At 26.3% G+C, this 16,528-nt stretch overlaps 1 pseudogene; it reads right to left on the bottom strand.

Annotated features, from left to right (window-relative positions):
• Positions 1 to 8,745: 8,745 nt before the first annotated feature.
• On the bottom strand, positions 8,746 to 11,277 carry LOC132927828 (uncharacterized; annotated as a pseudogene).
• Between the last annotated feature and the right edge of the window lie 5,251 nt (positions 11,278 to 16,528).

Here is a 16,528-nt window from a genome sequence, read left to right as displayed (position 1 = left end):
ATATTCATCAAATTCAAAAATTGTTGTCAATAAGGGTAAGTAACAATTACAATTATTAAATATTAATTAATAATTAATATTGAATTGGAAGGATATGTTTATTTTTTTTTGAATTTATTGTATCTTATTCTTTAATGTCTTTCAGCATCAAGATTATTTTGTCATGTGTGAAACTACTGAAACTGAATTAACATTACAATGGCCATTCTTACAAGATTATTTTGAACAATTGTCAAATAAAGATGATGGACCAAATTTATATTTCAGGTGCATTTTATGCAAACCAAAAAATAAAAGGATTTCCACTTCTCAAACATCCAACTCAAATCTAAGAACACATATCAAAGTATGCTAAGTATTCATAAATTATAAAAATATATAATTGTTAAATAATGGTTAGTTGTAGATACTTAAATTATTGGAAAGTGTAAATTAATTTATAAGAATATGGTAATGAAATTTGTGTACCTACCTAGTTATAAAAGGAAATAATAATTTTTCCTTTTTTTTAATGTATTGTTATTACTTATTATAGATGCAATTTAGCATTTAATTCTTATTTGTATTTGTCAACATTTATAAACCTTTCTAGAAGAAGGTTAAAAAAAGTGCAAATAAATAGAATGCTAAAATTAAAACTAATATAAAATATGCTAACCAGTTATCAGACATTTATAAAAATCTATAACTTGTCTAATATATTTTAATTTATTAAATATTTAAATATTATTTATAATTATTAATTTATAAATAATATTTTTTCAGCTTGTGCATCACAATCATTTAAATGCATTTAATATTTGTACAAAAAAAAAATCAAATGAAGCATTGTCTGATCAACAACCAAAAAAACAATTGAAACTATGTGAAGTTGGAAAAGTTCGTTCAAAAACTTTAAGTCAAGCTGAATTTGATAATGCTAATTTACAGCTCATAATTAGTACTGTATCTCCGTATTCTTTAATTGAACATCCAGCTTTTGTCGAGTATTGTCAGGTAACATCAAACAAAATTCAATACAATTTGACGGTGGGTGACGGACGATGCCTGTAAAGTGTGAATATGTGGACGATTTGTCGTGCCGTTACATGCTGTGACGGTCCGTGCCGTGCCGCAACAGTGTGAATCGGGTTTAATAGCTTTTTCTACGTTCAATATCCCAAAGAAACTAGATGACTTCTGATCGCTTTATTTAAATCAACAAAATAAAATGTATTTATCATTTAATTTATAATGATTATGAATGTGTATTTATGTTACTTACAAATAGCTTTGTCAGCTGCAGCTTTGACAACATACTTAATAAATCCAAATCCTTTAATTTTGCCAGTATATTTATCAGTTTATCACTCACTGTTTTTAAAAAAGTGATATTGTCAAATTGTCTAAAATATACAAGAAGATCATGTTCTGATTGCTTGTTTATACCAGAAACAAATACTTTTTTTACATCAACTGTGATATTTAATTCATTAATTACCTAAGAAAAGAAAAAAAAAAGAAAATATTAAGAATAATCAAACCTATTTAGTTTTATTTTGATGTGTTAAAATAAAGAAAATTGTATTAATATCTAATAATCGTACTCCATTAAAATGTCAATCTATTATTGTGATGTATTTGTTGTCTGGAAGTTTAAGTCACCAATGAGTTTTCTCTATCGCAAAAAAAAATTAATTCATTTAATTAAAGAATAAGTCATGTATAAGTAGTCTTACGATAATTAATTTTACTCCAATGTTTAACAGACTAACTTTAAATATAATACTACATTTTTTTTTTCATTAATTAAATAAATTAAAATAAAAACATGATTTGTAAATGTCATACGGAAGAGGTAAAGCAAGCTTGGTTTCAACTTCACAACCATCTATTGTATGAGGCGTATTTGACAAGGCCTGATCAACTATATAGGATTGAGAATAAAAAAACAAATCTAAATCCCCGAGATCTAAATATTCAAACATTAAAAAAATGATAAATGACTTATTAATATATTTAACAAAATAAAAACAATTGGTTACTCATTAGTTAGAGGGCGTCTCTTAACAAAAGCTCCTTCTAATTCACCCCATTGCTCAAAAAGTCTCTAAGTGATTTATTTATTGTCTGGAAATTTAAACCACTAATGAATAATTGTCTGTTTTGTTCGTCGATCTATCGTCTTATGATGGAGCGAGTTTTATGAGTGGAAAACTTAATGGTGTACAAGCCAAAATTAAGGAATTATATCCTAGTGCAATATACGCACATTGCATGGCACATAGTTTGTACGAATCGCGGAAAAAAAGTCCCAATGAATATATAAATACATAAAAAGTCATATAATATCATAAAAAATGTTAATTACTTACTTAAATCACATATTAAAATATAATTTAATTTAATTTAAATAATATATATATAATATAAATGTAATATTATAATTAGGTAACCTTTTTCTTATATTATGACATACGGCTGTTAAAAATCTAAAACACCGATATTTCCCGCTTGTATTTGTATACATAAATTTTGCAGCCGTTTTTCTACTGTCCGAGTTTGCCCTAGTTTTTATCCAGTTTTCGCTTCATCTGCGGAAATTTCTTTTTTTATTTTCCTAATTAATTTCCAAATAGTTGGATGTCTTAGATATAGACAAAGCGCGTTTATGCAATCTGAGTAGAACTCGCTTAATTTTGGTTCTAGAGTAAATATACCTATTATAAAATTAAAAGATGACAATATTTAGGAGGGCAAGACGCTGAGTTTTTTTTTAAAAGTTAAGTTATTTAAAGTTTTTGAAATTTCGCTAATTCTAAACGATTATAATGAACGTTATATTGGAAATAATGGAAAAATTCAGCTTCTTGCTTTCCGAAATATTGTCATATTTTAATTTTATAGCAGATATATTTACGTTGACTAGAACCAAAATTGAGCGAGTTCTACTCAGACTGCGTAAATGCGTTTTGTCTATGTCGTACGTGTGTAAGATGGAGACAACATGCGGGTATCGGGTATGACGTCCTATTAACTTCACAAACTGTATAATGTACAAATTAGAACAGCGGTTCTCAAACTGTCCTCCGCGGAGCCCTAGGGCTCCGCGAGATTAGTCTAGGGGCTCTGTGGCTCCCTGAGAATATCTGTATTAATTAAATTTAAATTATTAAATTATTATTATATTTCTTAGTTAAATTTTTATTTTTATAATCAATACTATTTGGACCGTACCAATATGTATTATTTTAAACATTTAAACATTTAAAACTTTAAAATAGGTATTTATAAATCCACATATGTCATATTTTGTGTCATTGTCAAAATGAGATTAGATAAAAGTCGGGTTTTTCGTTCATTTGACAAATGGTACGATAATTATTTAGTTTACTTATCTACAATAGCACAATCTACATTCTACGAAGTTCTAATAATTTCTTGATTCTTCAGTCATTACTCGTTATTCATCGGCCGCTGACGCAAATATTGTTATTTCGGTGTTTATTTCGTATTACGTGTTTCCTATTTTACCATCAATTGTTTTTATTGTTGACAATTTTTTTTTGTGAATAAAAATTTAAATGGATCGTTGGCTTAACAAATCAAGAAATACAGTGGGATCATCCTCATCAGATGCAAATGAAAATAAATGTGTCACACCGAATAATAGTGCGAGTTTAAAAAGAGCAAATAGTCCACCTAACAAACAATCTGATACAGGGACATCTGCCACTACAGTAAGTAAAAGAAGAAAATATGACGAAAATTATATCTCTTTTGGTTTCATACATGAAAATAGTTATCCACAGTGCGTTGTATGTAGTAAAGTTTTTCCGAATAGTTCAATGGTGCCAGCCAAATTGCGCCGTCATTTGGAAACTAACCATACAAACGTCAAAGATAAACCTGTTGATTATTTTATTCGATTGCGTGATCAACTTTTAAAGAATAAGAACTTTATAGCTGAAGTAACAAAAACGGAAAATGAAAAAGCAACAGAGGCATCTTATATGGTCAGTTATCGTATAGCTCAGGCTGGTAAAGCTCATACAATTGCCGAAAGTCTAATCAAACCTTGCGTGACTGATATTGTTAGTTGTATGTTAGATGAAAAGGCAGTCAAAAAAATAAATACTATTCCGCTTTCCAACGATACTGTTAGGCGTAGAATTAACGATATATCAACTCACATAAAATCGGAATTAATATCTCGTCTTAAATGTAATAATTTTGCTTTACAAATGGACGAATCCACTGACGTTTCTGGATTAGCTGTATTGCTTGTATTCGTTAGGTATAAATATCAAACTTCTCTTGAAGAAGACCTCTTATTATGTCAACCTTTGTCCACTTATACAACTGGTTATGAAATCTTCAATATGTTGAACAATTGTTTTGAAATAGAAGGATTGACTTGGGATAATTGTATTGATATTTGTACAGATGGAGCGAAGGCAATGGTTGGAAAAACTGCTGGCGTGGTTTCGCGAATTAAAGAAGTAACCAACAATTGTAGTAATAGTCATTGCATTCTTCATCGTCAAGCACTTGCTATTAAAAAGATGCCAATACCTCTTAAAAATGTACTTGATGAGGCAGTGAAGATTATAAATTTCGTAAAATCTCGACCATTGAGCACAAGACTGTTCACAATTTTGTGTGAAGATATGGGAAGTATGCACAAATCACTACTTTACCATACCGAAGTAAGATGGCTTTCTCGGGGAAAAACACTTGTACGCTTACTCGAATTGCGCAATGAATTGTACGTTTTTTTCACCGATCACCCATTTAATTTACAGCTCAGACTTAGTGATAAAATTTGGTTATTTCGACTTAGTTACTTGGCTGATATTTTTACAAAATTGAATGAAGTGAACTTATCAATACAAGGTAAAATGACCACCGTTTTCACGGCAAATGACAAAATTCGAGCTTTAAAAAAAAAAATTAAATTTTGGGCTGTGTGTTTTTCTCAACATAAAATTGATAGTTTTTTTTTGTTAAAGGAATATTTAGAATCGATTGATGGTAATATTGAAGATTTTGATGAAATATATGGCGAAATTGAACAACATTTAAATGAAATACTATCGTCATTAGAAAAATATTTTCCAGAAAGTAAAGACATAGAATTTATCCAACGATATAATTGGGTTAAAAATCCGTTTTTAATCAACGATAAGCCCGAAGATTTATCTATAACGGAGTATGAAGAATTTATTGAAATGACCACCGATTCATCTTTAAAAACTTTATTTGATAAAATATCATTAACAGATTTTTGGTGCAGTAGCAGTATTACTAACGAATATCAATCTCTGGCTAAAAAAGCTATCTTAGCACTTCTTCCTTTCGCAACAACATATCTATGTGAAACCGGATTTTCATCATATGCATCAATGAAAACCAAATATCGTAATAAATTGGATGCTGAAGCAGATATGCGTATTCAACTCTCGCCTATCAAGCCAAATATAAAAATACTGGTCAATAAAAAAAGCCAACATCACGGATCACATTAATAAATAAATAAATTGCTAAAATTTTATGTTATTTTTTTCTAATTAAATTAATATTAATTGAATAATTTGTATATATTCGTATTTTACAGAAAATAAAAATAAAAAGCAAATCATTTACAATTGGCATCATTTTTTTTATGAATTTTAGTTGTCTCATATAGACATTTCTGATTTTTGGGGCTCCGTAATTTTTTTTAGGAATATAAGGGCTCCGCGAACAAAAAAGTTTGAGAACCGCTGAATTAGAACTATTTATTTATATAAACCCGCTATCGCCTTTGACATTGTGCCAACGTAACGTATTTTCAATAATGTATGATTACAAAATTTTAAATAATATTTAAACTAATAAACCATGTATTCTGCACGCCCGTTCGTCGTACATGTCTATAAATACTAAATAGTTGGAAAATACGGATTACTGCTGATTCCTTATTATCAACTAAATAATTTTATTTTCTTCAAAATCGACTGAACATCTGAACAGTGAACGTTCAACATTCAACGCATATGAGCATTTCATATTTTGTTTTTGAAATATCAAATACGATTGCTTATTCGGCTGTTTGTCTTTATTAAATTATACAAATTGGAAAAGACATCAAGAGTCTTGTAGTATTTCAAAACTGAAAAAACTTAATATTGTTAATGACTTATCAAACTTTTATTCAAAAAAACGTGGAAGTGATGAATTGGAAGAAGTCCAAGTCTTACCAAAAAAAAGTAAGTATTTTTTATTTTTTCATAATTAGCTTCATTTTGTTTAAATATATATTTAATAAATTATAGGTAGGTAAATTAGATGATCTAATATTTATTTGTTACAAATTTTACAAATACCAATTAAATATTTGTACCAGTCTTACTAAATGTATTAAATAATTAATACACTCTATATGTAACGTAATGTGATGAGACACTAATAAATAGAGATCTATTTTCATTTGAAATATTAAAAGTAATTGATAAAGAGTATTATTTTTCTCTAAAAATATAAAATAAAAATTATATTTCATTGATAATTATTAATTATCTAATAATTAGAAAGTTTATTTATTTTTAACTTAAACATAAGTATAGTAAAATAAACCTGGTCAAAAATATTACAGTATATGACTTTTTTAAACTAATAGGTATTTGCATTTTTAATATAAGCAATATAATATATATATTTAAGCAAATATTATTTAATTTTAGAATAATCAAATTGGATTTAATTTACTAAATGATTAAGATTATAGTGGTGGCTGTATTGATATTATTTTAAGTTAGGTACCTAAATAGAGAGAATACTACCATATCAATTAATTTTGTTGAAACTTTTAAGGATACACTACTAAATGCATTTATATACAATTATTAATAACTTAAAAATAATTTTATTTAATAAAATATTTTTTAGTATTTTTAAATGAACCAAGCTCTAGTGCATTTAGTGATGAGCCAGTAGAACAGAATATAGCTAAGTTTAGCTCTTTAAATGAAATCGGTAACTACAATCGTTTATGTTAAATACTATTTACTATGTATTCATAAAAATATTGAAAATGTAATTAACTAATAAGTAACTAGTTTTTTGAAAATATAAAAAGTTAACTTTATTTAATAAAATATTATTTTAGTATTTTCAAATGAACCAAGCTCTAGTGCATTTAGTGATGAGCCAGTAGAACAGAATATAGCTAAGTCTAGTTCTTTAAATGAAACTGGTAGGTACAAATTTTTATATTAATATTATTTGAATTGCAACAAAATATTATTTTTGATTAACCAAATTTTAAATTATTATCTTATTGTAGATCGGTCAAAAATGTTATCATTTGATCCAAATTTATTTACTTCTGTCAAGAATTTATCATTGGAAGAAAAGATGTCCTTAATTCGTAAACCTTTTCAGCCAAAGAAGCATGAACTTTCTGGTGGCAATTTTCCTCAAGAACACGGACATCGTTTTAACAGTGATCAATATTATAAATCTTTGCCAAATGGTGGTCGTCTTTGGAGAGATTGGTTGAGCTATTCTCTGAGTAGCAAACGATTTTATTGTTTACACTGTATTTTCTTTGGTAAAAATGCTCAAAAATCTTGGACCTATGATGGATTTTATGCATGGCAACGTCTTACAGATATAAGTGGACATGAAAAAACAGAAGTTCATATCAATGCTTCAATCGTTGTAAAAATTAAATATTCATCGATGGCTATTCTTCCACAAATGTATGCACATAAAAGAAATCAAATAGCAGAAAATCGTGAAATAATTAATATTTTAATTGATATAACGCTGTTTCTTGGACAACATTCCTTACCATTTAGATGTCATCGAGAAGGCTGGTCTGAGGAAATAAAAGGCAATTTTAAAGACTTAGTACAACTTGTTTGTAAATTTTCTCCTAGCTTGGCTGTATAATATATAGATCGTCTTCAAATACAGGGAAGAAATCAAATTAGTTTTATTTCATGGCAGAGACAAAATCAATTAATAGGTTCTGTTTCAAAATGTATAAAAGAAACTATAAAAAAAGAGTTAGGTCATAACAATTTTTTTAGTGTTTCAATTGACACGACATTTGATAGCTCTAGAAAAGAACAGCTAGCATTTATAATTCGTTATGTTTGTACAATTGAACATTCTCCAGTCATACGAGAACGGTTATTAGGGCTTAGAGAAACATCTACGACTACTGGTCGACAATTATTTTCCGTATTCCAAGAATTATGCATAGAAAATGATTTGAATTTGAAATTACTACTGGTCGGTCAATCTTATGACGGAGCCAGCAATATGCATGGTGAATATGAAAGATTACAAGCTTTTATCAGAGAAATAAACCCAGCAGCGATTTATACTTGGTGCTATGCACATAGACTTAGTTTGGTTGTTGTTCAAATGTCAAGTTGTTCAGCTAATGCAGTTGATACATTTGGGAATCTGGAGCAGTTGTACTCGTTGATTTCAACAAGTAAAAAGCGCGTAGCAATATATGAAAATATGCAAAAAGAAAAAAATCCTAAAGAGAGAGTGCATAGACTTAAAAGAGTAGAAACCACTCGTTGGCTGTCATACTCATCAGCTTTGAATACAGTATTATTAACATACGACATAGTTATTAATACATTAGAACAGATCAAAATAATTGAAAATTCAGACTTTAAAGCAAGATCTAAAGCTACGGGCTTAATAGATTTTTTTTTGTCTGAAAGATTTGTTTTGACAGCAATCTGTTATAAAAATTTATTTAATATTTTAGACCCAGTGACCAAAAATTTTTCAAAGTCAAGATATTGATTTATTAGGTGCAGTAAATAGTCTTCGAGCAGTTTCTAGCAGCCTTAAAATCTTAAGATCTGATGATACATTTAACAATTTGTATAATGAAGCAACTACGTATATGAACAAATCGGAATTTACATTTACTCCATTACCCATGCAGCGCAGTAGAAAGAAAAAGTTATTATCTGGGGAAACAACTGAAGATCATACGTTTATTGACCCGAAATTACAGTTTAAAATTAAAACGTACTTAATTGCAATTGATTCAGCTATTTCTTGTATTGAAGACCGATTTCATTCAAAGTCTCAAGAATTATTGAAAGATATTTCTTTATTTTTTGTTTCTCTGTTGAAAGACATGTCATTCCGTCCAGTACTTTATCCTGTGGAAAGCTAATCCATCAATCATACCGCCATATTTTCGAAAATTATTATCTTCTTAATAAATTCCAGACAAACCAAGTTTCTGAAATTTTCTATGTGTCGATTGGTACAAATGATAAAAACATCCGTTAATCGTAATATGAGTTTCAAAAATATTTTTGCAACGTTTATGACTGCTAATTCAAAATCTAAATGTAAAAATTTCGGATTTCGGTACAAGTCACGATCTTGACATTCTTTTAATAAAATACTAAATATTTTTTCATATTATGTAGATTGACTTTTTTTCTGCAGAATGCAATATACTGATGTCACAAATACGGAATTTATTTGTACACGAATGACGTATAATTGCTTGAAAAATTCGGGAGCGAGGCCAAAATTTCCGTTGACAAATCAAGTATCAGATTTGGCCAATAACGAAAAATAGTTATCAGTGGCGAACATTAAAATTCTATCATCAGAATTTGGGCCATTATCAAATACCAAAAATCTTTCATTTCCATATTCCCGATACTCTCCTAGTAAATTAAAAATATATATGTAAGAAATAAAATTTATTTTTTAATGACTTAAAATTATGTGAAAAATATTATTTAATTAAATTTAATAAAATAATCAACTGGAGAGTACCTAGTTTAAGGCGTTAAGCTACGTTTAGTATAATAATTCATTAAACGTAGGTAGGTACTAAATTTAAATATAAATTACTTTTAAAAATGTACAATATTATTTACCTTCAATAATTATTTCGTTTCCACAAGTAGGTTTAGGTGCATCATTACATGCTCTGTGGTTTCTAATTGTTCTTTTTAGATATTCTTCTTTTGGCAATTCAGCGAGTATACTTCGGGGTACGTTTGATACCACTTCCGCGAAAATTTGAGCAGGTAAATCGTTTGTTAGTTTAGCTTTTTCCACCATTAGATTTTTTATTTTAGTCCCAGAAATAAGATTTTCATTTGATTCATGCACATGATCGTTATTTACAGAAATAAAAGTTAGCTTAGTTATGTTCAAATCAGTTTTTAAAACATGGACACTTCATAGAGCTGTTTTTTGAACACCTCCAACAAAGAAAATTAGAGCATTCTTTGTGGAAATTTTACAAAAATCCCTTATGCGCAACCTGAGGGTATTTTTCGTTAGAATTTATTAATTCCAACTCCATTTTTTTAATTTTAACTGCGACAAAATATAAAATTTAAAAACAAATGTATAAACGAAATTACGAAACGATACGATTATACGATGTCATCCAAAGACTGGCAACAGTCTCATTACCTATATTATGACTGTGTGTGATGTTCGGAAATGGGAAATTTTCTAGTGTACCAATTAATATAGGATCAAAATATATGGCTTATGATAGTTATTATGGTAGATAACAAATATATTTTATACCTACCTATACATTACACACTAAAATAAGTACAAATTACAACTGTATAACTGCAGTATAAGAATAAGTACTTTGGTAAATTTTCCAGTAAACTTTTTTTTCTATTATTTATTACTTATTATGGTAGATAACAAATATATGTACAAGCATTTTATTCATTACACTTACACACTAAAATACAAAGCACAACTTACTATAGAACTGTACAAGTACCTACAAGATTAATAATTTTTTTTCGGGACTTTTTTTCCGATTACCAGTTTCGGCAGTTTGTACCTAGTTGTAGTTGATATCTGTAAAAATATAAAAGTATAAATAAGATACTAATTATTTACAATTATTATTTATGTAAATTTCGATAAATGAATTATTAACTTTATACATGTTTAGAGTGCTCGTAATGTGTTCAATATATTAGAAGCTATATTTGTTCACTTCTCACATCCTTCTAACCATTTAAAATTATCTGAACTTTAGTCAAAACTAAGAATAAAAAAAGGTAATATTTTAAGAATTTGTGACACGAGGTGGGTCTGTTGTTACAAAAACTGTGAAGCTATGCTAAATAATAATACATCAATGGTAGATTTTTTTAAATTATGAAGTAGAAGAACAAGCTGACAAAGATGTCGCTCAGGCTATGAGTAAATAAATAATAATTGTAAAAATGTATACTGATACCTTTAATATATAATATATATATATATATATATATATATATATACACGTTTTTTTAATATTGTTTCAGGAATGTTAAGTTCAACACAAAAAAGTGAGTGTTAAGTTCTACTTACTATACTAAAAGAAGTGTTAAGTATCATAAATGTTTTGACAGACTTTGGTAGTATTCCGGATACTTTTTGAATACTTTTTTTTTGAAAAACACAATACAGTATAAGTAATAAAATTGTACAAGATGGAAGTAAGAAAACAGATATAGAAATTATTCAAACTTTAGAAAATTCAATTGAAGAAGAAGAAAATAAAAACAAAGAAGACACTGACGATGATGCTGATAGTGAAATGGATGACGATAGTAGTTTTTCTCATATTCCTATTTCCCAAGTTCTGAATAATAAAGAACTAATGTCCGAATGTACAACCAATTGGGATGATTATATTGAGTATAACTTGCCCAAACATCTCAGATGTGCTTCACATACTCTAAATCTAATAGCAACAGTGGTAGATGCATTTAAATTTATTTTATTTATCTTAATTTTTCTTTATAATAACGTTTATAATTTTAGGACATTGAAAAGGCTTTATCCAAAGGATCATCTATGTTAAACTACAAGAAACAAAGTAGACTCACATTTTCAAAATGTCAAGCATTATGGAATAAGCAAAACCGTTCATCTCAAATGGCAGATGTAATTAAAACAAATTTGGGTGTTTATTTAAAAACTCCTAATCAAACTCGTTGGAACTGTTGGTTTGATTCCTCAAAATTTCTTCTTTTCCATTTTAAAAACAGTCCTTCTAAGTTTACTAAAGTGTGTGATGTTTTAAAATTAAATTGGTTTTCTAAAAATGATCTAGAATTTTTAGAAGAGTATATTGTAGTTATGAAACCATTGTGCATTTGCCTTGATGTATTGCAAGGTGAAAAACAAATGTATTTTGGGTTTTTGTTGCCTTTCATTACAATTCTCTTACAAAAATATGATGATATCTCTAAAAACCATTAAGTTTATTGTGATTGTTTAGTTAGTTTGATAAAAACAAGCGTGGAAAAACGTTTCGAACATTTTTTGACTGATCCGTTTTTATTATCTGCAACGGTTTCTCATCCATTTTTTAAAACCATCTGGCTAACCAATAATGATAAAAAAGATAAAGCATTATCATTTTTTAAAAAATCTTGTCTAGAAATGTTTGAACAATCAAATTTGGCTGAATCTGAGGTATCTGATAGTAATATAAGTGATGATGCAAATAATTATTTTAACTGGTCTGAAAATAAATCAAAATTGGATCTTTCATTAGAACAAGAAATAACCAGGTTTTTGTCAAAAAGTCCTACAAAAAATCTAAATATATTGAATGAAATGCCCACGATTAAAAAAGCATTTTTAAAAGTTAACACACCACTTCCTAGCAGTGCCGCTGTGGAACGCATATTTAGCATTGGTGGTGCTGTTTTATCAAAAAAAAGAGGTAAGATGAATGATAAAAATTTTGTAAACGTATTAATGTTAAAGTGTAATAAATCATTAAAAAAATATTAATTCATTTTTTTATATTAAATATACAGTATTAAATATTATAAAATATATTTACCTATTATTATAATGTAGTACTATTAAAGCAGTTGATTATTGTATTACTTTTTATAATATTAATTATATAATAATTAAGTATTAATTAATAGTGTTTTTTTTTGTGAGTATAATGTTCTTTTATTAGGTTTTACTACATAATATAATTTGAATATTATTTATAAAAACTTTATATCATAAAGTATTTGAAATACATATTTTAAATGATTTTTTTGAAGTATTCAGAAAATGTATTTGAAATACTTTTAAAAAGTATTTTACCCAAGTCTGTGTTTTGAGTAATACTTTACAAAATCAATGTGCAACTCTTGGTATGTCTAAAAATGTAATTATTGGTGTGATAACAACTTTTGAAAACTTAAGATCTGATGATGAATTTTCAAATAATAGTGGATCAGAATAATAGATAAATATAGCAATATAATATAAATTCTAATATAATACTAAAATTATTTATTGTCTGAAATAATTCTTAAGATCAGTTAATTATCTATAGCAAAATTTAAAATTATTAATTATCATAATATTTTTTCCTTTCAGGATATTGTGAATATTTCAATCGACAGTTTAAGGTCTGAAATGGTAGTAGCACATAATTGTGTAAAAGTCTCAAAAAATGATTTAAAAAAGTTGTTGAAAAACATATCTATCAAAATTTGTATAAGCTGTTACAAATTGTAGTAACAATTCCAATAAGTTCAGCTACATGCAAACGCTCATTTTCCTCAATGAGATGTGATAAAAATTGGTTAGGAAGAGTAGTATAAGACAAGAAAGGTTTAGTTATTTATCTATTTTATGTATAGAAAGAGACATGACTAATTTAATCGACACAACTCATTGTTGATACATTTTCAAAAAAGGATAGGCATTTTACTTTAATATAAAATAATAATACTATCAATAAACATAACAATGTGTTATGAGTTAGGTACTTATGTAATTTATTATAATAGGTATATGATAAAATATTTTTTTTTACTTTGTGCTTAAAATGTATATGTTTCTATTCAATATAATTTTGTTTAAAACATTATTATTATCCATAATACACAATACTTTTTATTAATAAATAGGTGTATTATTTATTTAAGGTCTCTATTTTTATTGATTTTACTATTTTGTTATGTGACAATAGTTGGAGTGGTATATGTTTGGAGGTTATGACATCCTCATTTTATTATATATTTATTATGAGTAAGTATGCATAGCTTATTTTTACTGAATTAATAACCAGGTTACTTAAAATTGTATTGACAAAACATACCTAACTAACTTATTTACAAACAATTTAATATTTTGGGCTTTTGCCACATTACTCTTTAAAAAAAACCCAATATAAGCCACTGCTAGGTGATTATAAGGGGTAGAACATTTTTTGATTAAACATGAGACTTGTAAATATTTTTAGCCCCCTCAGATTTTTTACCCTAGTTGCGCCTATGTCTATTAGTGGTCCCTATTAAACATCTATGTAATTACATGTATAATATGTTTAGTTTTTATAAATGATATATAAATTATCAGGCTTAAATGATATTATTATATTTTTTTCCTAATATCATTTTATAATTTTGTTGATGTATTATTATTAACATATATAAAATATTGTTTCGATAATAAATTTCTTATATTATAATAAAAATATACTCGGAATGTTATTATATAATTTAACTTTTAAAGTTATATTTTTAACATATTTAAAATATCATTTAAACAATTCATTTATAATAATTAATAACATAATGATATATTACATTAATATTATACATTTTATTTTAATATTTTGATTATGGCGTTAAATTATTAATATTTTCATAAAATTATTTAACAAAATCATTAGATATTTGATATTATATAATTATTTATATTATAATATTGTTTTTTTTTAATGAAGATATGATATTAATAAAATGTTATCACTACGAAAATAATATCTGAGCGACGAGCGTGTATTGGTTTGTGGCACTTAAGTATTTTTAATACAAGTGTATAAGTGTTTTTTTTAATTAAAATTTAAATACACTTGTAGATGTATCATTAATTAAAGGTCTATAATTATATTTTTATAAAGTCTATTATAAATATTAAAATTATCTAATTTTAAAATATAACCTTATAATATTGATTGATTTTAAACTAATGTATTTTGTGTATTCAATGACTGGTTTTATCGAAATGTATACGAATGAAAATAAAAATGAGTACTAATATTATAATTATAGACAGGCACATGCGTAATATTTTATGTCGGTGATGAGAAGGTTGATGATATATTTTAATCATATTGCTGAAGAGCTCAGGTTATTTTTGATATATCGACTTAAAGCTATTGTAACATTTTACATATACTGTAAAAGCATCTGACAGCACTGTAAGACCAGATTCAAGAATGCATTTTTAAAATGTCGACCATACATTTTTACACGTCAGGTTAAAACGTTTAACTTAAAAAATTAGCATACTATTAAAAGTATTTAATCATAAACTATAAATTACTAAAAGAAATATAACTTATATAAATTACTGAAGTAAATTGTTCTGGCCCTTCCATGCCTCCTAAATCTACACACATGATACTATCCTTATGAATTTTGATCAAGTTTAGAATGCCAATTTAGATAAAATGTATATGCAAAAAGCATAAAATGGATTATAATTAATTGAATAGGATATGTTAAGACAGTTGTTAGAAAATAATAGCAAAATAAAAAAAAAAATAGTATACAAGATAATCTAGGTATATTTTCAACATATAACCTTGTACTTTACTAAAAATAATTTATTTCTTTGTCATAAAATATTTTTTAGCAGTGCTAACCAGGAATGTTATGTTTAAGCACCACAACCTAAACTATTTAAAAAGAAATTAAATTTCCATGATTTGAAAAAAAATTAAGACCTTATATTAATATCAATGGGAATAACTAAGGACTTAAAGAATAATATTAATATAAAATACACATATTTAAAAACATTATTTAATTAGTTAAGAAACATCTTTTTAATTTATTATTTTATATTAATAATATTTTTTTTAATGTATTTTTTATTATTTGAATTTAGTTTTTTTTGTTAGTTTATTTTAAAGCATTGTTATTATTTTTTTTAATATTATTAAATTATTATTTTTTCATATTAATATTTATTTTATTATGTTTCAATTTGTTTATTGAATATAAAATAAAATAATATCAAAATAATTTTTAAAAAATGTAGTGTTAAAACATTTAAATAACACCTTTTTTATTTTTAAATATGAATTAAAAACAAATGAATAAAAAGTTAAATATTTATGGTGGGAACAGCGTTTGACCATCTCTGATCCATATTGAGATCATTTTTAATAGAAAGTATTGATGCGATATATCTTAGCAGATAAAAAGTCAAAATATCAAGACTAATTTTGAAAGACTCCAAATTTATTTTTTTTTACTAGCACATAGATAAATAGCAATCCATTGACAGTAAGAACAATCAGACACCACAAATTAATTCAGTACAATCACAAATATACATATCTCATTTTAATTTATAACCTCTGTTATACCAATTTAATAATCTTCCATCTAAAGCAATGGAAATTTAAGTAATAATTTTTAAAAATTATTATCTATGATAATAATCTGGATGTGCATAAAAAATAAATCTCTTGTAAAAAATAATGACCAGATAATAA

The sequence above is a fragment of the Rhopalosiphum padi genome, chromosome 3, assembly GCF_020882245.1.
Source record: "Rhopalosiphum padi isolate XX-2018 chromosome 3, ASM2088224v1, whole genome shotgun sequence".
Lineage (NCBI taxonomy): Eukaryota > Metazoa > Arthropoda > Insecta > Hemiptera > Aphididae > Rhopalosiphum > Rhopalosiphum padi.
Note: the sequence above shows the minus strand (reverse complement) of the source record. Positions and strands in the feature narration are given on the sequence as shown.